The sequence below is a fragment of the Xenopus laevis genome, chromosome 1S (assembly GCF_017654675.1).
Source record: "Xenopus laevis strain J_2021 chromosome 1S, Xenopus_laevis_v10.1, whole genome shotgun sequence".
NCBI lineage: Eukaryota > Metazoa > Chordata > Amphibia > Anura > Pipidae > Xenopus > Xenopus laevis.
Genome location: NC_054372.1, coordinates 18680686 through 18706224, shown reverse-complemented (window position 1 = coordinate 18706224; position 25539 = coordinate 18680686). Strand labels below are relative to the sequence as shown.

At 38.1% G+C, this 25539-nt stretch overlaps 1 pseudogene; it reads right to left on the bottom strand.

Annotated features, from left to right (window-relative positions):
- LOC108704177 overlaps positions 1-25539 on the bottom strand; it is a 43935-nt pseudogene that overhangs the window by 16148 nt on the left and 2248 nt on the right.

The window sequence follows — 25539 nt, the reverse complement described above, 5'->3', positions numbered from 1 at the left end:
TCTAATCAGATGGGCTTCCTCAGGAATAGGTATTCGGTTCAGGCTATCAGGCAGGCTATTGCCACAATATACCAGTGTAATCTAGAAAAAAGAAAACAAGGACTGTTGTTAAACTTGGACGCTGATAAGGCCTTTGATCGAATCTCCCATGCACATATTCGTAGACTTTTAAAGTTTCAACATTTTGGAATCCATATGCTCAATCTATTCAAAACATTATATGATGCTCCTCAAACCTTTATAACGGTTAATGGCTATAATTCAGAATCGTTCGAAATTCAACAAGGGACTAGACAGGGTTGCCCTCTTTCGCCTTTATTATTCAACATTGCACTAGACCCTCTAATTAAACATCTACTTCTCAATGAATCATTTGCAGGCATACCACTCGGACACTTTAGACTTAAAATAACAGCCTTTGCGGATGATATTTTGTTGTTTATCCATCAGCCCCATATGGAATTGGCTACAATTCTGGACACCATTCAGGTTTTTAGCACTTTCGCAGGCTTCCGGATAAACCTCAACAAATCTGAAGCATTGGAACTTGGCGGCCCAGGGGTTACAACAATTGGAAATACCGAATTTCCCTTTAAGAGGGCACAATCTTATATTACCTATTTGGGTATTAAATTGGCAAAAAAACATACAGAGATTTATTCACTCAACATTAGACACACCATAGACCTTATTCAACAAGATCTGAACAAATGGGACCCACTAAACCTAACCTTTTTGGGGAGAATTCATTTAATCAAAATGATCTTGTTTCCTAAATTACTTTACCAACTACAAATGTTACCGTACAGCATAAAACCATCCGACTACAAACGATTGCTTAAAATGTTACGTACTTATTTGGAAGCGGAAACGTCCGAGGATAAGTTTATTTAAACTGCAGCAGACCAAAGCCTAAGGTGGGGTTAACTTCCCAAATATTCGGGAATATAATGAGGCAGCGTTACTTCGCTTTGCTGGGGATTGGATATATAATAGAAACATGTATGCCTCAACAGAACTTGACCAACTTCTAACGGGAGGTCTATCCCTCAATTTTCTCTTACATTCTTCATTAAAGGATATTCCACAGGACATGCGGGAACATCCTTTGTTTATAGACACCTATAAAACGTGGGGTTCAATTAGACGTAGATTTAAATTAACTCCTTGTTATTCCATTTATCTGTCCTGGCTTGATAATCCAACATTCCCGATGGGACTTCGCAATAAAATCCTAGGGGAATGGCAAAACCAAAATTTGAAAATTGTTAAAGATATTGTTGGTGATGCTTTCACGGTGCTACCTAAAGACAAACTCCTCCAGAAATTTCCATTCCTGGCAGATGACCACATGCTGCTACTCCAAATTGTCCATTATGCCACAAAACTGTTGCGACATCTTTCCATGACAGATAAAGATAACCCGTTAAATCTACTATGGCCTAGATATAATACAGTTAGAACCACTTCTCAGATTTACCGCTTTATTCGGACCGCACTATCGACTGAAGCACAGGACACTTTCTTGCTCAGATGGACCTCTATAATTCCACAAACAGAGGCCTCTCAAATACTTCTATATCACACGAAATCAATGCAGGCTATCTCTGTTAGCAAATACCAAGAAATGGCTTTACAGATACTACATGGCTCTTATCTCACTCCACTTAGACGGCACCATATAGGCACTTTGCATTCGGATAAATGCTTGAGATGTCATCAATCCCGGTCTGACCTTGTGCACTGTCTTTGGTTATGCCCCAATATTCAAAGATTGTGGGGGGACATTCAGATATACTGGAAATCTCTTACTCAGCAAACAATTAATTTTACGCTAGCTTGGGCAATTTTTGGGGTACCCCCTTCACAATTAAAAATCTCACGCTCTGAACGGCAGCTAATGGAAAGGTTGGTGGCCGCAACTCGGAAAGCCATAATGCACCACTGGCTCTCCCCGTCCGCACCCCCCCTATCTCTGGTTAAACAAAAATTTCATTATATATTCCACATGGATTGGCTGGAATCCACTACGAATAAAGAACAATTAACTGACAAATTTTTCTCGATATGGATGGCTTACATTCAATCACTCCCAACTCATACTAAACATTTAACGATCTATGCATTTAGACACACTACGTGGTACGATACGGAACTACTACTCAATAACGCCATTGTTCAAGACACCGATCGCTATATTTAAAGTATCCCACGATCAAGGGAACAGGATCCACGAATGCCCCCCAGGAGTCACCACATAAATCAGCTCTTACGAATACAATAATTTTGATCATCTGTTTAAGTCATAGAAGAGGGAAATCATGTTATGCTTTTTAGTAATTCAATTTATCTTGTACCAATCCGATGAGAGGAGTCCTGCAATCCAGCTGTTGAAGGTATATACTCGACACTGCCATCATTGGACTTGATTGTCACTCTCTTTTGTACTTCCGAATTCCTTTGTATTTTATTTTATTTTATTTTCTTGTTTGTTGTAAAAATTCAATACAAACATTTTTTTAAAAAAAATATATAGAAGATAGGTTTCTTTTTCATTAAAGAAAGTAAAAATGAAATGTATTTTTTTTGTCTTTACATACCCTTTAAAGGACCAGAGAGGTGAGGGAGTGAGGGCTGCTATAAAAAGCCAAAAAGCCCTTTCCCTGTGCAATAAATGCAGTGAAAGCCTCCTTACAGCATAAGGTACTGTAGGTCTTTTTTTGAAAAAAACCCATAATTAATAAGAGTAAGAGTAATTAATAGTCACTGTGTGTGGTGGTGATGATGATAATGAGCATGTTTTATAAAAGGAAAGTCGGAAATGAACACATGTCACATGTTGCTGTTTTGCCTAAAACGTTTTTCTTTTTATTGTATGTTAAAAAAATATAATATATATATATAATATAAATATATATATATATTTTAGTTGAGGTTTCATTAGAACCATACTAAGGGGTAAATTTATCAAAGAGTGAAGTTCCGCCACTAGAGTGAAATTCCGCAGCTCTCAATTCATTTCTATGGGATTTTGAAAGGCGTATTTATCAATGGGTGACAGTGAAAGTTCACCCTTTGATAAATACGCCTATTAAAATCCCATAGAAATTAATGGAGAGTGGCGGAATTTCACTCTAGTGGCGGAACTTCACTATTAACTTCACTCTTTGATAAATATACCCCCTAAAGGGAAGCACACGTTCCTCATTCCAGTTGGGATTGGGTCCATCTGCAGTTGTGGTCTGACAGACAGTAAGCTGAAATGAGACTTCTACAAATGGTCGGACCAAAACCTGGAATACAGAAAAATACAAAAGGGATAATGCTGATATCATTTGTAAAAAATTGAATATAATATAAATACTAAGGCCCAAAATACAAAAGAACAGTCTTATTGATGCATCGGTGCAAAGCCAACCAAAGCAGTATTGGCACCCAGGCAATACCACTTGTCCAGAAACCCAGATCTACCCCCAGGCTCTCCCACCCATTCCATATGGTTATTGGTCCGCATACCACTCCTCCTGCCACTAATCGGTCTTCTTTCCCTCTCCTAACAGTCACTCCTTCTCCACCTACTTCTGCCACTGCACTGGTATAAAGATACTGTATGGCCAACATCAGTATGGATTATGGATGCCATAGCTTCCCATCACCAAAGAGCCAATGGGTTTTGCACAATATGTTAAACTGACAGATGTGGCTTTTGGAGGATAGGGGGTCATCCAGCAGGTGAGTAACCATGAAGTCAGAAATCATCTCTCAGAAGGCTGCCACCAATACCATTGTTTGTCTTATCAACTGGTGCGATTTTCATTACCTGGTTAATGGTCGACTCTGGGGATGTGTTTTGACCTTAAAGGAGAAGGAAACCCCCTGGGCGCAAAACCCCTCCGCCCCTCCCCTGTGTTGCCCCCCCTCCCTCCTCCCCCCTGGCCTACCTGTCCCCCTGGGCAAATGCCCCTAACTTGTTACTCACCCCTCTGCGCAGGTCCTGTCCACGGAGTTCACAGTTGCCATCTTCTCCCACGGGCGTCTTCTTCCTGCTTTGACCGGCGTCTTCTGGCGCATGCGCAGTAGGAATAGTTACCGGTACGGATCTACTGCGCATGCGGCGAATGTCACGAAGCGAAATCGGAAAACTTTGTGACATTTGGCGCATGTGCATTAGATCGGCGCAATGCTTCAAGTTTATTATTATTAAAAATGTCCAAGGAAGCAAAATAAAGACAAAAGTAATCCTTTATTGTCCTAGACATGAGCCCACCCTAAAAATAAACTTCATCTTATCAGTTCACCAGGTAAAACCCGACTGTTGGCGAAAAGGGTAACGTAATGGAAAATAACGTAACAGTTGTTCACCTGACTGTAAATTCACCTGGTGAAAGGGAGTGAAACTTCATTAGCGCTGAGCTCTTTTGCTAGCGGATTGACCTCTACGCCTTTTAGTAAATTGGCAATGTCCCTGCGAAGAACGTTTTGGCATTTTTTGCCAGCAACGCCCATTTCGCCTTTTAGTAAATTTGCTCCAATGTCTCACATAGATTTCCATTGGCTTGACTTACACTGGTCAGGAATTCTGTGTTCTACTGACACAATGAATAAAGTCAAGTGGATTTTATTGTCATTTCAGTTATATACAGTAAATAAAGTACATAGTAGAATACAACTTATATGGAGATGGGACTACAGTGAAAGAACACGGCAGCCCAGACTCACACCTGCAGTCCAGTATTAGAGTAATACTAACAGAGCTACTGTACATGTAGAGATTTAATCTGCAGCAGCGCCAGAGCTTCACTTGTGTAAGCAAACAATAAAATGGAGAGAAATAAGGAAGCAGATGGGCTTAGCACAGACATCAATGCATACAATGGTTGGAACAAATAACAGGCTGAAATAAGACTGTAATGGGAATATAATGGTAGGCTAGGAGAGAGGACACATCTGCTTTATCCACATTAGGCAATGATATCATAAGTATAATGAGTTTGTTATTCCTTATGAAATCTTCCAGTGTCCTAGGATACCAAAGTTAGTGCTCCATAGGGAATTAATACAGTTGTGTTGCGAATAAGAGCAGTCCGACATCAGTAACCTGATCAATCACTGTTTTTTGTAGAAATTATATTTCTACATGGCAAATAATTTACTAGTAGGTGTAGTAGAGTAATAGGAATCCAACAGACCCAACAATCATGACATGCTGCTGATTCTGTGTCATTGGATCATTCATTGAGTCTTGTTCAAAATAATAGCAGTGTTCCAAATAATAATAGTTTGTTCCAAATAATAGCAGTGTGGAGTTCAATTAGTGAGCTCATTCAGTCTGTGAAAAACAGGTGTCAGTTCTGGCCCTTATTTAAGGAAGGAAGGAGCAAATGTTGTGCTTTGTGGTTATAGTGTATTTCTCTCTGAAAATCAGACATTGTTTGCAAGAACAGCGTTGTTTGATTAAAAAGTTGATTGGAGAGGGGAAAACATAAAAAGAAGTGCAGACAATGATAGGCTGCTCAGCTAAAATGATCTGAAATGCTTAAAAATGGAAACCAAAACCTGAAAGACGGGGAAGAAAATATATAAAGACCATTTGAATGGATAGAAGAATAGCCAAAATGGCAAAGACTCAGCCAATGATCGGCTCCAGGAAGATGAAAGAAAGTGTAAAGTTACCTGTGATACTGTTACAATTAGAAGACGTCTATGTAAAGCCAAGCTATCGGCAAGAAGCCCCCGCAAAGTCCCATTGTTGAAAAAGCCATGCTGAAGAGCTTACAATTTGCCAAAGAACACATTGACTGACCTAAAGAGAAATTACACAACAATTTGTGGACTGAGGAAAACAAGATTGTTCTTTTTGGGTCTAGGGACCACAGACAGTTTGTCAGACGACCCCCAAACACTGAATTCAAGTCACAGTACAGAGTGAAGCCGGTGGCACAAGCATCATGATATGGGGATGTTTCTCATACTGTGGTGTTGGGACTATTTATCACATACCAGGGATCATAGATCAGTTTTAATACATCAAAATACTTGAAGAGGTCATGTTGCCTTATGCTGAAGAGGGAAATGCCCTTGAAATGGGGGTTTCAACAAGACAGTGACCCCAAACACACCAGTAAATGGCCAACAGGATTAAGGTTATGGAGTGGCCAGTCCAATACCTGGACCTTAATCCAATCAAAAATGTGGTTTTTGAGGCAAAACAAGAAATACAGAAGAATTGTGGAATGTAACAGATGCCAGAAGTTGGTGGACTCCATGTAACACAGATGTGCAGCAGTTCTCAGAAACACTGATTATACAACTAAATATTAGTTCAGTGATTGAAAGGAAAGCAAAATCTTTAAACATTTTTCATTTATACAGTGAATGAGTTTGTAAAGAAGAATGCAAAAACCGATATTTTTTGGAACAGGCGAATATTCCCTTTCTGTGAAGAGATTATTATTATTAACATTATTAACATTTATTTATATAGCGCCAGCACATTTTGCAGCGCTGGCAGTTTAATGGAATTGTTCGGTATAAAAATAAAAACTGGTTAGCCAAAAATGTAATGAATAAAGGCTGGAGTGACTGTATGTCTAACATAACAAAACACTACTTCCTGCTTTTCAGATCTCTTGGTTTCCACTAACTGGTTACCAGGCAGTAACCAATCAGTGACTTGAGGGGGGCACATGGGACACATCTGTTGCTTTTAAATCTGAGCTGAATGCTGAGGATCAATTGCAAACTCACTGAACAGTTATGTCCCATGTGGCCCCCATTTAAGTCACTGACTAACTCAGAGTTAGAGAGCTGAAAAGCAGGAAGTAGTGTTCTGGCTATTATGTTAGAAATCCAGTCACTTCAGCCTTTATACATTACATTTTTGGCTAACTAACTATATTATATTATATATGTATTATATTATATTATATATTTGTGGTCACAGCCTCATTGCACCCCCGCCTAATGGTTTTAAAAATTAGTGGTGAGCACAACTTTCCCTTGTTTGTTATAGTTATACAGGAGCAGTGACCAGCTCCATGTTGTAACTCCCACCCTTCCCAGCTATAGTCAGGTGATCCCACTGGTGTCTAATAAAAGGGCAGCCAAGTTTGGGAGTTTTACTTTAAAAGCAGCTAGTAAGTTGCAGGTAAAACTAGTACCTTTTGTAAAATGTATAATGAAGCAATAGAATTCTTAATGAATCAGATGAAAATTGAGCGTAGGACTGGCCAGATATGGGATGACTTTGACGTAGTTGGCCAGCTTAAATATATTGCAATATATGGACAAACAATCCCTGTTTTGTTTAAAGGGTAAGGCATTTTTCAGTAGCAGTATGCACAAAATGTCTCTGTCTTAAATATATTGATAATGGGTTGAGTACAGAGGACTCTTGTATTTGACTATATGTATTTTGTGGTCACAGCCTCATTGCACCCCCGCCTAATGGTTTTAAAAAATAGTGGTGAGCACAACTTTCCCTTGTTTGTTATAACTAACTATATTAGAAACATTTTTTATTTTGCACATCCTATCTATTTACCCAGTTTTTATTTTCCCACTGAACTGTTTCGTTAATTAGCTGTTACTATTACACTTTTTTTTAATAGTATATCAAACAGTACTAAAAGGATATGAAAAAAACTACAGCCAAAGAAAACTAAATGCAGATATTACACTCACACCAGGAGGATCTATTTGTCAGGTATACTCCACATTACAACAAAAACAAAACATGGGAAGAACACTGCTGTACAATCTCAGTGGATTCAACCTCTGCCCCGTTCTGGCACCAAAATGATAAGTAGAAAATTGAAAATCTTAGGATACAAAATGAAAAAATGTTTTCAGTAAGTCATTACTTATCTGAAGATAAATATCATCAGAAATCAGAAACAAGAAGGTTAGAGATCTAAGAAACATCTAACAGTGGTGCATCATTGATGCACATATTATATCTACTACAGTACTACAAATATGTTTCCATATTCCAAGTTTTCCCCATATCTTACCCTAGCTGATCTAAGAAAGTACCTAGACTGTTTTCCCAAACTCCACCCTAATTGGCCCACCACTGCTCCAAAGCCTCCGGGGGAGACAGCCACACAGTTTGGTAGCCACTGCTCTAACAAAGGCAAATCACTGATCCAGCAGCACAGATAAGCTCTATACATGCAATACTTAATTAACTCATATGTGTTTTTTAGCCAAGCTGTCCCATGGCACATGACTACGTTAAAGGACAGGTGGCAATACGCCTGAAAATATTTTTCCATTGCCAGCAATGTAAATAATGGCGGTTATGTTAGGGGCAAATTCATCAAGGGTTAATTAACCCTCGATATTCGACTGGGAATGAAAATCCTTCGACTTCGAATATGGAAGTCAAAGGATTTTGCACAAATACTTCGATCGAACGATCAAAGGAATAATCGTTTGATCAAACGATTAAATCCTTCGAATCGAACGATTCGAAGGATTTTAATCCAATGATCGAAGGATTATCCTTCGACCAAAAAAACTTAGCCAAGCCTATGGGGACCTAACATTGGGTTCGGTAGCTTTTTCTTAAAGAGACAGTACTTCGACTATCGAATGGTCGAATAGTCGAACGATTTTTAGTTCGAATCCTTCGATTCAAAGTCGTAGTCGAAGGTCGAAGTAGCCCATTCGATGGTCGAAGTAGCCAAAAAAACACTTCGAAATTCGAAGTATTTTTTCTTCTATTCCTTCACTCGAAGTTAATGAATTGGCATGTAATCATGCATTGGAGAGTATCCTGCTTGATTACATTGGCTTACCAGTCGTCATTGATACTGAGGCAACGGAAAGATATTTCCATTGAAGTGGTACAATATGAGGAGTAAAGGTTTTAAGTTAAATGAATATTAACAGTCTTTTCAACTTTATCCAATGCATGATCCAGGGACTGGTCCGATTGCCATTTTGGAGTTTTCCCCCTTTGAGGCAAATTGAAGAGGCTTCAAATGGGGGTTTTCGCCTTCCTCTGGATCAACTGGCAGTTAAGCAGGTTTAAATAGAGTTGGAGGGTTGAACTTGATGGACATGTGTCTTTTTTCAACCAAACTTACTATGTTACTATGTTACTATCCCTTCTATTCCATGAAGCTTTCTTAAAGGGCATGTAACGTCTAAAATAGAATAAGGCTAGAAATGCTGTATTTTGTATACTTAATATAAATATGAACTTACTGCACCACAAGCCTAATCAAACAAATGATCAGTGTGGTCTGGGCTGCTTAGGGACCGTCATAAACAAAGCTGCTTGAGTTCTGCATGGCTGGGAAGTAAGGCGAGGGCTCCCCCTGCTGTTCATAAGTATGATTGTTTCCCTGCTCAGCAGTTAGGGACCGTCTGACAATTCCTATCCACAGCAGTAAATGAAGGGAGAATTTCACTGCATACAGTCAGGTTTCTTATAAAAACGGTACACATTTTTTAAGTAAAGTATATTGGAGATATTTTTATTTTTCATTAAAGAAAGTAAAAATGGGATTTTATTTTTTTGCCTTTACATGCCCTTTAAGTGAGTTCAGAGATTCCATGTTCATCATAGCATTTTTGTACCAAGGAGGTATTCTTGGATGTATCAGGGCCAACCTCAGAAAGAGAAGTAAGAGAAGGATTTATTAGAAAACTAAGGATTAGAATATTCAAAACTCCTGCACCCGACCTAACTGCCAGAGCTTATTTTTCTACTAAGTTCTGTTGTGCACCTTAAAGGAACAGTTCAGTGTAAAATAAAAAATGTCTGCTCTAGTGAATACAGTTCCAACTTTATACGTACATAAGAGCAGAGATTGATCATAGGGGTGCACTTATCACTCTGCAAGATCTGTATTCCATTACTCCATATTATGATGGGAGAGGATTGACAGGGATATGTTGCTGCAATTTTTCTACGTAAGTCAGAAAAGTGAGAAAAGCTATACATCTTTTACCAAGAAAGAAAAGTCAGGAGAATAGCACATTCGTGTGGCAATTTGAATTTTCCCCTAAAATAAAATCACAGGAATCATACTATTTTGTGGAGAAATGTAAAATGTTTTCAACATATGAGCTCAGGCAAACATGTATAATAATATAATTATATTGTGTATAATAATAATAGAAGTCAATTTAAAGAATGTATAATGAAACTGAACAAAGAATGCTGCATCTAGAATCTGATGTTTTTACAATGCTCAAACATAAAAGTAAATCTGCCTTAAAGGGGAAATATCGTAAAAAATTTATAGAAGCTTCATCTCATGGAATAATTTTTTTTTAAAATATGATCAATAAAAATTTCTGTAATTTTCTGAAATAATCAAGTTCTGCAATTGTCCCTTCATTTTCTGTTTATACAAGAGTAAGAGTCAAATTTTGATGAACCTTTGCATCACTGGGGGTGGGGTCTCCGTTAGTCTAGAACAGGGGTCCCCAACCTTTTTTACCTGTGAGCCACATTGGAAAAAAAAAAAAGTTGGAGAGCAACACATGCGTGCAAAAAGTTCCTGGAGGTGCCAAATATGAGGTGTGATTAGATATTTGGTAGCCCCTAAGTGGACTTGCAGCCTACTGTTCAGCAGTACACTTGTTTTTTATGCAACTAAATCTTACGGTAAAGTCAGAAGTTCAAAGAGAAGCACTTGCTTTGAGGCCACTGGGAGCAACATTCAAGGGGTTGGAGAGCAACGTGTTGCTCATGAGTCACTGGTTGGGGATCACTGGTGTAGAACAAGGGTCCACAATATTTATTTTACCTGTGAGCCACACTCAAATGTAAAAACAGTTGGGGAGCCCTACAAGCAGGAAAAAAAATCCTTGAGAATGCCAAATAAGAGCTGTGATTATGGACTACTAGATGTTTCCTTATGGACTGCTAGCCTGCATGAGTCTCTTTTGGAGTAAACTTGTATCTTTATGCCAACAAAACTTGAATTCAAGAAGAATTTGAAAATGGGCACTTACTATGAGGCCACTAGGAGCAACATAAATGAGATTGGAGAGCAACATGTAGCTCACAAGTCACTGGTTGATTAACTTCATAATTATCATTCATTAAAAACTGTACAAAAGTGTTAATTGATTATACTGAGTATGTTTCTTACTTCCATGAGATTATATTATCTTATATTACATTTTTATTGTCATGGTAGTTCCCCATGTCAGACATGGGGAGGCCCGTTTATCAAAGGTCGAATTTCAAATTCATGTGAACTTTTTTTAACTCGAATATACTCACAATTCGACTGGGAGGTTAGCTAAGAAAAAAATTGTCCAATATTTGATCGAATAGATCTGACGCGAATTACTCTCTGGTTACTTTTAAACTCAATCTCCTCCACAGGAGCTCTACCAGTAAGGACTGCAGTTTCAGGGATAGAAATAAATGCTTCTGCCAACAGTTGTGTCACCATGCCGAATGGTTTCAGAAATCTACAAATAAAGAATTCAAAATAAAAATGTTATGTTTAGAAAACCATTAGGAAATAAAAAAAATAAATACAGATGATTTCTAATTCAGTTTTAAATAGGCACCATCTCTCCATGTTATTTCTTCAATCCCACAGTCACACTCCCTTTCCAGAGACTATTATCCCCACTCCTTCTGTTGGCACCATCTCTCCCTGTGACCACAGAGACTACAGGGTTGGTCGTACTACTTGGACCATTCTATGGGTGATTATGGGCAAATAATTGCCATCAATGTGTACCATATGCTAAAGTAAAGTATAACTCAACTATAATGTTGAACATCGGTGTACACACAAAAAGTTGGATCTACACCGAGTCTTTAAAAATAGTCGGCATGCGAAAAGGCATAAAAGCTAATTTTCCATGCCTAGATGCCTTTACAGAATTGAGTCTGTACCTCCAACTTTATGCTTTCAGGCAAATTGAATATTTCGGCCAGATGAACTCTGAAGTCTGAGCCCAAACGAACGCTTTGCCATCGTTCTAGAAACTTCTTTATTGTTGAAAAGGATTCTAATGAACAAAGAATGTTTTTGTATAGCCTCCAGCCTCTGTACCTCTACCCTGGAACAGAGAACAGATTTATACATACACTTATACCCACATATAAAAAAGCAGCACTCACTATAACAGGCTGAAATATATATATATATATATATATATATATATATATATATATATATATATATATATATATATATATATATGACATTTTGTTCCTTCTTTTCCTTATCTTTGAGACGAGCTGTTATTTTGAAGCACTTTACAATAAAATAATACATATTTAATAGTTTCTGCATAGGACTGGTATATCACTTACATACTGCTGCCATACGAAGCCTAAAGGGCATATCCATTAGTATATGAACTGGAGTTTTTCAAATTCAATTTATTGTAATTTTATGTTTTCCCATTGTATTTTGGGTGAAACATTTTAAAGGGGGATTGTACTGTAAATGTATTACCCAGAGTAAATGCTCTCCATAGCTACAATGAAGGAGTTACAGGATATTCTGGCAGATTAACTGTGTTGACTTCATAAAGCCTTTCTTTTCACCTACCACTATCATAAAAATAACTTGCAGGGGATGTGCCCCAGTAGCCAATATGCTAACGTTTATCAATCTTGAGCCCATATTGGTGAGAGAGTTCTGAATTGGGTAGTTTTATAAATCTAAACAACAGTTCAGAAAGGTAACGTTTCAACTGTCCTTAGAATGTTCACATTTTACAGTACCTTGGGCACAACTCATTGGGTGTTCCAGCTCCTGACAAATTAATTTCTGGTATCAGTATATGTTCTCCAGGTTTCTTCTGATATTAGCTGCCTTCTCTCAGAACCTGCTGCTCCACATCCTCTCTGTCAATCATTGCAGGGGAGAAGGCTTGGTGAGCTCCTCTCCAGTGTAGCTAGTACCCACTTCATCTTCCTCCTCAGCACCCTCTTTTCTCTTTTTTTTTCTTAAGCTTTTATTTAGAAACATCAATTGATTTAGTTATAGCTTAGTTTATCCTTTTCTATTCTTGTTAAATAGTGAATAGTCATAAACATGTAAATAGGGTTTTCACCTGAATAATGATCAGGTTCCTCAGTATTGGAAGTGTGTCAGCTAAGGAATGTTCCTGTAGCTCTAAATGCTTTAACTGAACATATAATGCAAGGAATTACATCATATCTAGGCTGCTTATACTTTGGTTTGTAGCAGCCAATACCCAGGATATCCCGGATGGTCATTTTCTGGAACATTCCAACCAATTCTAAAGTAAAGGCTCCTCATTAAAAGGCATGTAAAGGCAAAAAAATAAAATCCCATTTTTACTTTCTTTAATGAAAAAGAAACCTATCTCCAATATACTTTAATTAAAAAATTGTGTACCGTTTTTATAAAAAACCTGACTGTATGCAGTGAAATTCTCCCTTCATTTACTGCTGTGGATAGGAATTGTCAGACGGTCCCTAACTGCTGAGCAGGGAAACAATCATACTTATGTACAGCAGGGGGAGCCCTGTCTTACTTCCCAGCCATGCAGAACTCATGCAGCTTTGTTTATGATGATCCCAGACCACACTGAGCATGTGCACAGTCTTAGTCTTAGTCTTGCAAAGATGTTTAACAAAGTTACAAGATGGTGACCCCCTGTAGCCAACTTTGAAAGCATAAATTATTTGTTTGATTAGGTTTGTGGTGCAGTAAGTTCATGTTTATATTTAGTATACAAAATACAGCATTTCTAGCCTTATTCTATTTTAGACTTTACATGCCCTTTAAAGGATTAAATTTTTTGTTCCTCATTGACAAGTATGTTACTTATTCAGATCACAGCAAAAACTAAGATGTTCATGAACCATTCCATGTAAGGGCTGGTCTATACCAAGAAGAATAATCAAGCCTGTGCCATTTTCCTTGACTTCCATTTCTGCAGGTCACTTTTATATTGCATCATATCATTTTCATATTCTTCCATAGACTCTTCAACAAGCTCCTGTATCTCGGCCTGGATTTCAGCTTTATGTGCCTCTTCATCTGCTTTCTTATTGTCATCTTCCCTTAAATTTAAAGGGATACTATCAAGGGTATTTTTTTTTTCAAAATGCATCAGTTAATAGTGCTCCAGCAGAATTCTGCACTGAAGTCCGTTTCTCAAAAGAGCAAAAAGATTTTTCTATATTTAATTTTGAAATCTGACATGGGGCTAGACATGTTGTCAGCTTCCCAGCTGCCCCAAGTCATGTGACTTGTGCTCTGATAAACTTCAGTCACTTTTTACTGCTGTACTGCAAGTTGGAGTGATATCATCCCCCTCCCTTCTCCCCCAGCAGCCAAACAACAGAACAAAGGGAAAGTAACGAGATAGCAGCTCCCTAACACAAGATAACAGCTCCCTGGTCTAGATCTAAGAACAACACTCAATAGTAAAATCCAGGTCCCACTGTGACACATTCAGTTACATTGAGTAGGAGAAACAACAGACTGCCAGAAAGAAGTTCCATCCTAAAGTGCTGGCTCTTTCTCAAAGTACATGACCAGGCAAAATGACCTGAGATGGCGACTACACACCAATATTATAACTAAATACACTTGCTGGTTCAGAAATTACATTTTATATTGTAGAGTGAAATATTTACAGTGTAAACAGTGTCATTTAGAAATAAAAAATACATCATAAAAAATCATGACAGAAGCCCTTTCAGGAAAATGTACTTTCCATTTTGGCTTTAACAATATTATACAATCAAACTCATTTGTTTTCCTATGCCACTTGTATGTTGCGCATGTGGCGAATAGAGGGTAGTAGGATTTGTAGAAGTTTAATGGAAGTTTTTTGCAATGCCATATAAATGCTTTCACAATGTTCACCATCCAAAGTTAGACGGGAATAACAATAAAAAATATAACACAATATGGACAGAGTTAGTATATTATATCTAAAGCACAAGTACCAAATGTTTAGGAGTCAGAATGATTAAGTAGACTAAAAAATAAACCACTAAATATTTCCGAGCTTTGCTCCATAACATGGAAGAGCTTCACTGGCATGTTGGTAAACTTCATGTTGGGCGGTGATGCCCAAAGCTGAAATAAAGGCTTTTTAAACAAGAATTTTTACAGTCTGGTGCTGTTCTGCAAACAAAGGTAAACTTCTGGAAGTCACAAAGAGATTTTATTTCTTTCCAAACTTTTATGATGGACTTGAGAAGCATTCAGTCTTTATGTTGCTCAGTGTCCTGCAGCTTTCTTGTTTGCCTGAATATTTCGAAAGTCATGATAAATAAAAGACAGTTAATCAGCTTTATAAAAACACAATTTCTGTAGATTAATGAGCATATAGGTTTGAATTGTAAATTTCAAAATTCACACATTTGAATTTTAATCCACCTATTCGAATGTAAATTCAAATGTGAGACTTATCACATCCATATTGATATGCAAGAATTGATGTCGGCACTCAGGGTGTTTGATACTAATAACCCTAAAATGAACATGGGTATTTGGTTTATTAGTATCAAACACCCTGCGTGCCGACATCAATTCCTGCATATCAATATGTGTCTCAGGAACGTGCTGAGTGCAGTTTGCGGAATGAGTCATGTGAGCGCCTCAGGTAAAGTTTGTGAAATTTGCAAAATTTGAAAAGCATAAAGCTGGCCATAGACACACAGATCCTATCGTACGAATCGAGGATTCGTACGATTTTCGGATCGTGTGTGGCGTGTGCCGACATCTTTCGTCCGTCGATCGGACAGGGTTGATTTTGACCCGACCGATCCCGATGGAGCCCATTGCGCATCGTAATCAGATCGTTCGTCCATAAGGCCGAACAATCAGATTACCCCCGATATAGCCATGCTCGTTAATGGCATATTGGGGAAAGATCAACATCGCCAAACGAGCGGATCTTTGCGTCTATGGCCACCTTAAGTCGAAATCTATTGTGTAATATTGACCATGTGTCCTTATGTATAAAGCAACACTTTTCCAACTTTTTTTTATAAAAAAAACTTTTCAGAATTTCTCTCTTTTTTTAAAAAAGTTTTCCTTAATTGTTTAAAAAAAAATTTCTTGCAAAAATGTTTTTCTTGCAATTGGTCTTTATTTTTATTTCCTTTTTTTAAATCCTTTCAATTTTAATATATTTGATACAATTCATCATGGAATATTTGATATGGAGTATGTTGAGCACTTATAATGGACTTGGCACAATTTACTTTTCATGAACTTTTTTATGGATTTCACCTTCACAGACTGAATAATAAACAACATTGCAACTTGTATCGTGATGTCATAGGAAGGGGTGGGATCTCTTTTTTCCACACCTCTTCCTCATTCTTTAAATCTGGTTGTGGGAATGCAACACTAGGGGGGTTATTTATCAAAGTCCGAATTTATCTCAATATTTTCTGCTACAAACTCCGATCAAATCCGTTCTTTTTTTTATGCTTATTTATTATTACATTTTCCCGAAAATGAAGATTTTTTCAGATTTTTTCATCCGAAATTCTCAATTTTTTTTTGGAATTTTCACCCGAAAACTCTGAAAATTTTGGGGTATTGCCCGAAACCCATCGCACATCAAAAAATCATTTTGATTTTTGATTTTTTTTTTAAAAGTCTGATTTTATATAAAAAAAATCATGAATTTGCATTCGGAGATGAGTAAATAACCCCCTTGGCTTTATAAAGGGCCCGGGTGGCCCCAAACGTTGTCTTTCTTCTGTATGTTTTGGGTTCAATAAATCACACTTTTTCAGACCCTCAGTGTGCTGCTGACATTTTCTTCAATGAATTTGAAATTCGACCTTTGATAAATGGGCCTCGTATGCATATAACATTGCAAGGATGATTAGTTGCATGAAAGCATGGGCTAACGAGTTTTGCATATTCATAATGATACGAATTACTGGAGCAATGGCTACTAGGTTGGCAGGGATTATTTCCCTTCTTGTTAATAGCAACGTTTTATTATAACATAATTTCAGAAAAACTACAAAAGAAATTAAAGGAAGAGAATGTGGTTTTGCACAGCTAATGTCTTGAGAAGTATGATTCCAATTAGAGCTTCTCTCTTGAGAACACGAGTTTATTAAAAGTACTTATTAAACCCATACACAACTAAAACAATGAACTCTCAGAATGTCAGAGATCACCCATTCAAACCCTTTCTGCATGAGGTAATGTAACAGACCCCAAGGCCTTATAGGGACTGACAGACCAGTAAATTTCCTCTTGGCGCAATACAACCTCCATGTGGAACTATTATTCTAGTGCAGAAAGCAGATGTTATTTCAACCTTTTGCCTTATTAATGAGCCCACAAAACCAAATTTACTCACAGAGACAGAGGAAAAAAATACACACAAAGAAAAAACCTTTTCTCAAGCCACCCAAATACCAACCGAAAACTATCTGCATCATATAAAGAACTATGCCTGGTACTATTTTCTTATAGACATGTTCCCCCAGATTATCTGGCAACCTTATCTGGCAACCTTAAGAAGGTCACACAAGGTCAATTCCTTGCATTTAGTACTCTGATTATCTGCCAAACAAGGGAGGGAGTTGAGACCTGTGCCCTAAAGGTAAACCAGTGACCTCTCAAGCACCAGTGGAAATATTTACAGAATATCTCTAATGAAAAAGCACTAAAATTGCCTCCAAAACAATCTCAAAACAGGTGCAATAGTGCCAAGATTCTTGGTATGACATACTCATGAAGCCTTACTTCCCAGCCATGCAGAACTCAAGCAGCTTTGTTTGTTTCTCTGTAGAGCAAGCGGCGACGGTGTAGAGATTTGTATTGGATTTTATTTTTGTCTTTACATCCCCTTTACTGTTTCCAACTCCAGCTGCAGGGACAAAGATTGTGAAGCCAGATTTAATCAGATAAACTGGGATTATATATGGAGGATTATTTTGCTGCAGCCATTGGTTCTGCAAAGTTTGAGAAAGTTTGTATTAAACAATACAAAAACTATAAAATCCACATTAGATTACATGACAACACAGGACTCAATGCAGTCTGCATATTCTGATTATTAATTAGTCTTGCTGTATCGGCTACTGGCAGATATTATTTGACTTGTGCTGTTTTAATAATTTATGACGATCCCTAAGCAGCCCAGACCACACTGAGCATGTGCACAGTCTTAGTCTTGCAAAGATGTTTAACAAAGTTACAAGATGGTGACCCCCTGTAGCCAACTTTGAAAGCATAAATTATTTGTTTGATTAGGCTTGTGGTGCAGTAAGTTCATGTTTATATTTAGTATACAAAATACAGCATTTCTAGCCTTATTCTATTTTAGACTTTACTTTCCCTTAAAGGGCATGTAAAGGCAAAAAAATAAAATGCCATTTTTACTTTCTTTAATTAAAAAGAAACCTATCTCCAATATACTTTAATTAAAAAATGTGTAGGGAAACAATCATTCTTATGAACAGCAGGGGGAGCACCCGCCTTACTTACCAGCCATGCAGAACTCAAGCAGCTTTGTTTATGATGATCCCTAAGCAGCCCAGACCACACTGAGCATGTGCACAGTCTTAGTCTTGCAAAGATGTTTAACAAAGTTACAAGATGGTGACCCCCTGTAGCCAACTTTGAAAGCATAAATTATTTGTTTGATTAGGCTTGTGGTGCAGTAAGTTCATGTTTATATTTAGTATACAAAATACAGCATTTCTAGCCTTATTCTATTTTAGACTTTACATGCCCTTTAAAGGGAATAAAGGATTCTGGGAAAAATGTTTTGTTATTCAAGAATAGAGAGAGAGAGAGAGAGAGAGAGAGCTATGCTTCTTTCATACAAGGCACAAATTCCCACTGTAAATCTTTTGACAGACCTTTCAAATGGCTTGTCTGAAGTGGAGATTTATGAGAGTATTTAAATAAACAAGAGAAATCCTAGTGGTAACATTATAACACTGTAAATCTTTCCATTTGGAGGAGAAATTTAGTTTGAATGAGAAGGATCACTAAAGATTTCCAAATAAGTCTATTTTATGTGAAAACTGCCAGAGCTATTGCAAGCAATGATTTTTACAAAGGAGAAGAAATAGGCAGGAATGTAGTTACTTGAATGGGTATGCTGGCAAACCCCGAGCTACAGACTAGTCAATGTGCCAAGTCTGTGTGACTAGTCTGTAGCTCGGGGTTTGCCAGCATGATAAATAACCCCCTAGTGCCCACATAAAGGAACCCTGTAATTACGTCTGAATTATGTCTGATTAAAATCTGTACCTACTCTCCATTCTGTACTCAGATATACTTTGTTCAACAAACATCCTGGAACTCTGCGCTGCTCTCGTTCCATAGATGTTCTGCACAGCATTCCTCAAAGCGTGAAACTTTCAATAACAAATACAGCAAGGTAATTGGTTTCATATGGCCCCGTGCATCAATGTAACCAACTAAATCATCCTGTATCATTTAAAGTAAAATCACCAATGCTCTTGTAGCGCTAGTAAACTGCTTTATGTGAGGGCAGTTTTAGCTACTTTCCTTTGTGGGCTGAGACCACAGATGAGCTCTCTTTTTCAGGGGTAAGCCCTCGCAGCAGGGTGGAGGCAGGGTGTTGTGTAACTGTAACTGTGTGCAATGCACAAGAGATTGGGCGCCAGTAGTTTTATTTGCTTAAACAATAAACAGAGTTTATTAACCAAAACCAGAGTTCACCATGGAGCATAGAACATAGAGTAAAACAGAGATCAATCAAGGTAACACAATATACTCACTGTATGAATATAGAACAACTCTCTGAAGAGTAAGGAGTACATGTAGAGAACAATGCAGCTTGTTGGAAGGTATTTCCCCAATCTTCAGGATTACCTTAAATGGAACTCAGAAACTCTTACTTCCCTGAGTTTAACACTTAGGACCTACTATGGGGTCAGTAATACCCGGGATCTTAATCCCTCTAATCTCCTCGGCGAGCTTTGAGCTGCTCAACTACATACCCTATCTATCACTCCTAGAGTGATCTATTAAAGGGTATAACTATCACTTCACTATACTCAGGATGAGTTCCACCACCCCTAACCTCTGTGGCCTAACAGAGGAAAGGTTCAGCAGCAATGGCCTCTACCTCATGGCTTTCAAGCCCTTTTATATTATACCACAGTGCCATCTAGCATTCACTGTGAAAACTGCAGGGGTTACATAAGCACAAGGTCCCCATAAGGACCCACTGAGGTGTCCATATTACTAGGGATGTGCCTGTCTGTAATGTGTAAGGGTGTCTAAGATTTTCACATCCCTACACTCTGTTGTGGCTAATAATTTTGGGGGCCTTTTGCCACCTTCAGCAATTAGTTGCAGGCTATTCCCCTACATGCAGTGGCTGGTGTTTTGCCAGGAAGAGACAGAATTGCTTGATCATTAAGCACTACTGAGCACACACTGGGGTCCGTTTACTAAAGTGCGTTAAAAATATTCGCACAATATATAGACAGAATTTTCGCCAAATATGTTATCGCCAGTTTACTAACCTGCGGTAAATATGAATTTGCTAATTTTCTTGGGCAAGAATAATTTTTCGCCAGTTATCGCATTCGCTGAAAATAACGCTACGTACACATTAACGCCTGGTTTAATAAACAGCGAAATGTGCTAAAGACAAAATTAACTCCAGAACATTCGCAAACTTTTACCGCCACCTATGTAGTGGCGAAAAAAGTATTTTTTTCGCCAGAAAATTCTCAAGGGGCAGGAAATATCTCATAATACTGTTTTTTTACCCATCATTCTTTGCTGACAGGAGAGAGGTCTGTAGCTATTGCTGACAAGATGTTTTGGCTTCTGCTTCTAACTGGTGCAACAGCAGCAGTTTCAGCTCAGAGGCATATTATTGGCAGCGGCATCACAGTCCAAGGATTCGTCAGCCTCTACACTTTTTTGGTTTCATTGTGATTGGCGACATTAAACTGTGCATTTCTATGAAGCAAAGAGATTGACTGGTATCATTTCTTGTTCCTATGATTCTATTGGCAGAAGGGTTTATATGATGCAAACGTGTTTGATTGGTGTTACTCTGGTAATGTTGTTGGATGGTATAATCATCAGTCAAAAAGTTTATGAGTTTTGAAGATGCATTTCTGGCCATAAATGTCACAGTAAAAATTGCCATAATAACTGCCATAAAACAAGACTATTTTATAGCAAAAATATTCGCAAAAACTTAATTTTTCACCAGAAAATTCGCAACTCGCTAAAATTACCGCTAATGTAAGCAGGTTCCTTAACGTAGTTACCGCAAGTGATCGCAATGACTTCTGAGCGTATCGCTGTTTAGTAAACTTAGTCGCTGCGAATATTCTGGCGTAAAAATATTCTCAGCGATAACATGCGGAAACTTAAAGTCAGATTTACCGCACTTTAGTAAACGGACCCCACTGTCCCTCCACACTGGTGGAGAGAGTCACCATTCAACATTCCTACAGTACCAGCAGCAATTGGGAGCAGTTTTGCAAGAAAAGACAGGGCTGCCTTCATGCACTAGTGAATATGCCCTATCTCTTCCTTCACATCACTTCATATATATCAGCCAATACTAATTAATTGTTGTGTTAATGAATGATGGGACATGCACAGCACTACATGTTTACTGTTGTGTAATTTTGGCCTGCTTCAGGGATAGAAACACTTGTCCTACTGATCACCTTATGTTGGCAATGGGTACAGAAAGTGGAGAAAGTCCTACCTCGGGGGCCCTCAACCTTTTTACCCATCAGCCATATTCAAATGTAAATAAAGTTGGGGAACAACACAAACATGAAAAAAGTTCCTGGGGTACCAATTAAGGGCAATGATTGGCTATTTGGTAGCCCCTATGTGGACTGATAGCCTACAGGAGGCTCTGTTTGGCAGTACATCTGTTGTTTTTGAAACCAAAACTTGCCTCCAAGCTGGAAATTCAAAATATAAGCAGCTGCTTTGAGGCCACTGGGAGCAACATCAAAGGGGTTGATGAGCAACATGTTACTCACGAGCTACTGGTTGGGGATCACTGTTCTATGTCATGAAAAAACATGTTCTGTATAATGGGAATAATAATAAATGATATCAACTGTGAGGAAGAAGGGATTACAACGTCCTAGATTCTTATCACTGTCATTAAAGCCACTATGCTAATTCACTAATATGCAAAGTTACCCCCTGGGCGACGAACACCGGTGACTTTTTGCTTGCGTTACTTTGGCAGTGCGACCATTTCATAGCAATGATGCTCTAGTGTTCTCGTGTGCCTTGTGAAAATTCACTAGGGAACTTGCGCTTAGGTCTCACTATTTTCTTAAAAACCACTTCGACCAAACTCCTGTGCAGTTTTTTTTACCATATTTATCAATAAATTTACTTGAAAAAAATCTGGTACGGGAAAAGATTCCATAAAATCATGAAAAAATCCGAAACATATTATCTTTATGTATTTGACGCCCGAAAACTCAGATCTTTTTGCCTTATTGACCGAATACCAGGAATTAATTTGATTATTGTACGAAACCCAGCACAGATTATGCTATCTTCCAATTGTAAAGGTTGATTAAAACGGAGTTTAGTAAACCCCTAAATAGACCCAATAGGTTGGTTTTGCATCCAATAATCCAGATAATGGATCCCATACCTGTATAAGATCTACAAATTATATATGATTAGGTCGGCCTTTGTAAAAATACTTTACCAGGCTCGTCAAGTTGATGAGTTATTTAAAGAAATTTGGCACCTGCCCCGGGTACTTTTCCTTTTGCACTGAATGCCATGCTGCCGTCTGTAGTCACTTCCCATGTGGCTGTTCTAGACTGCGCCACACGTAATATCATTCATTCAGAAATTGTCACATGTGAGGTGTAATTAAATAAGACAATTCTAATATACTGCACACGGTCACAGTCCAGGACAGATGAAATGAATTGCTGGGAAGTGTCTGATGATGAAAATGGCCCTGTGAGTTTTTGTTTTCTTTTACAGAAAAGGAGGGCCAGTCTGTGGGTGCCTACCATATTGGTACTACCCCCAGTGAATACAATTTACTTGTCCTTTAAACTCTGTTACATGTTGAAGAATGTTAGATATTGCAGTCCATAGAGCAAGTGGCTCGTGCTCTCGTCTCTTCATCAAACCTTTTGACTGAATCTGCATATTTAGACCTGGGTAATCTTTGAGGTGAAACAACCAGGGACTCCTCCTGTAGCGTACGTTCTACTTTAGACACAATAGGAAAGAAAAGATCAGAGCTTTTGGCATTTCCATTTTTAGACATCTGTGTGCCATGAATCTGAGCTCAATGCATAATCTCCAGCAAGACGTTTCTTTAGCACATGATTAACATACCAAAATATAACAAACCTGTTTGACAAAAAAGGAATCTTGGTCAAGGAGTGTGCCAAACGTGGAAAAAAGCATTGCTGGCATAATCTGGTGTTGGTTAACATTCAGTCCTTCAAGGCTACTAAAGGAATAGATTTAACTGAAAGACGTAATAGCAATCGCAAGCCAGAAATCCAGGGCTGACAGCAGTTAAGGGCTGTGAGTATCATTTAGTAAGAACTCACTTCATAACTACATAGGAGAGACTTAAAGGAAAACTATACCCCTCAAACAATGCAGGTCTCTAAAAAAATATATTGCATAAACAGCTCATATGTAAAACCCTGCTTCATGTAAACAAACCATTTTCATAATAATACATTTTTTTAGTAGTATGTGCCATTGGGTAATCATAAATAGAAAACTGCCATTTTAAAAAATAAGAACAGCCCACTGGGATTGTATGATTCATGGTGCAAAAAAACTCATGAATGTAAGGTCACATGAGCCGATTAACAGACAAAGTTCTGTCTTTTGCTTCCACACTTCTTCCTGTTACAGTTAGAGCTGCAGTATTTCTGGTCAGGTGATCTCTGAGGCAGCACACAGACCATCAAGAAATGGTTGGTCAAGGCAAGAGATGGAAAAGGGCAAGATTTACTGATATATATACTGCAGTTTGGTAAGATTCTTTAATATGCCACTTAATTTGATATAAACTATCTGTTGCTCAAGTATTCATTTTGGGGAGCCACTCTAATTTGTTTCATTTGACTCTGAATTTGTCTCATGGAAATGTTAAATGCTGAATATCTATTTACTACTGACTGGCTAAATTTCACAACATTTCTTTGGAGGTTTTACTGGCTATGGGGCAGATTTACTAACTAACTAAGTAGCTAAAAGTCGCCAGCGTTCACTTCATACCTAGCGCCACATTTCGCTCCGACAACGCAAATTCACTAACATGTGGTGTTTCATCCTGGACGCCAAACACTGGCGACTGTTCGCTAGCGGTACTTCAGTAATGCGAGCATTTTAGATTGAAGATGCACTAGCATTCATTTCTGCCTATCGAAAATTCGCTAGAGATCTTGCACTCAGGTTAATTTGCATAAAGCGGGAAATTTAAAGTTGTATGGACGTCTTTATGTTTTATGTTGCAGCAAATACTTTAAATTTACACTGTTTAGTACACAAGTCCAGGGAACCTTAATAAAGACAATAGAGTTAATATAATTCCCTACACATAAGCCCACTTTAAAGTTAATATTCCATATGTTAGAAAATGTACAGAGAAACCAATTACAAAAAATTTTTTTAAGGACTTTGGCAGGCTATCACTCTGAAAAAAAGGAAAAGTCGCCAGCGTTTTTTGAACTTTGATGCATTTTCCACTTAGAATATGATGTAAGTGACAGAAGATTGAGGAAGATATATGCACTCCAATGCACTTCGCCTGGTCTAAACTGGTAAATCCGCATTTTAGTTAATTTGCGCAGTAACGTCCATTTGCCAGAACAAAAAAAGTCTCTTTCGCTAGCGATTTGACGTCTGCGCCTGTTTGTAAATTGGCGATGTCCCTGCGGTCGGTAATGCTGGTGAATTGTCGCTAGGGTTAGCCACTTCACCCTTCGTAAATCTACCCCTAAGACTTTTTGCATTGCTTAAGCAGTTGTCTCTCTGGATGGAAACTTTTTGTTTTGGTGGATTCCCCAACAATGGTGTCCTGTGTCCACACCCCAAAATGACACAATCAAAGTATTGTAGTAGAATGCAGGACAAATCCAAGGCAGTAACTACGACTGCAAAGTGCTTTTATTGGGGAAAATGCTCCATTTTTGCATTTTCCCCAATAAAAGCACTTTGCAGTCGTAGTTACTGCCTTGGATTTGTCTCTCTGGATGGAAAGTCCAAAGTCTTCATTATCTTAATAACCTAACAACAATTAAAATATGCAAGAAAGGGGCGTGACCTAGGTGTCTATGGGTGTGCAATGCACCAATATGAGCATGATTAACCAAAAAGCTCCATAAATAATCACTCTAGCAGGGTCATTCCCTGCTCCTAAGCTTCCTTATAGACTTTGCAGAGAGAACATATATCTACGCTAATATGTACTGCCCAATATAAAGCACAGCTGTGAAGAAAAGAATATAATAAAACAATGGCCCTTTAGGTAAATGGCACAACTGAATGCTTCAGAATGTTTGGGTTTCTTATTGGCTGTCTAGACATAGGAAGAAACTGAACAATG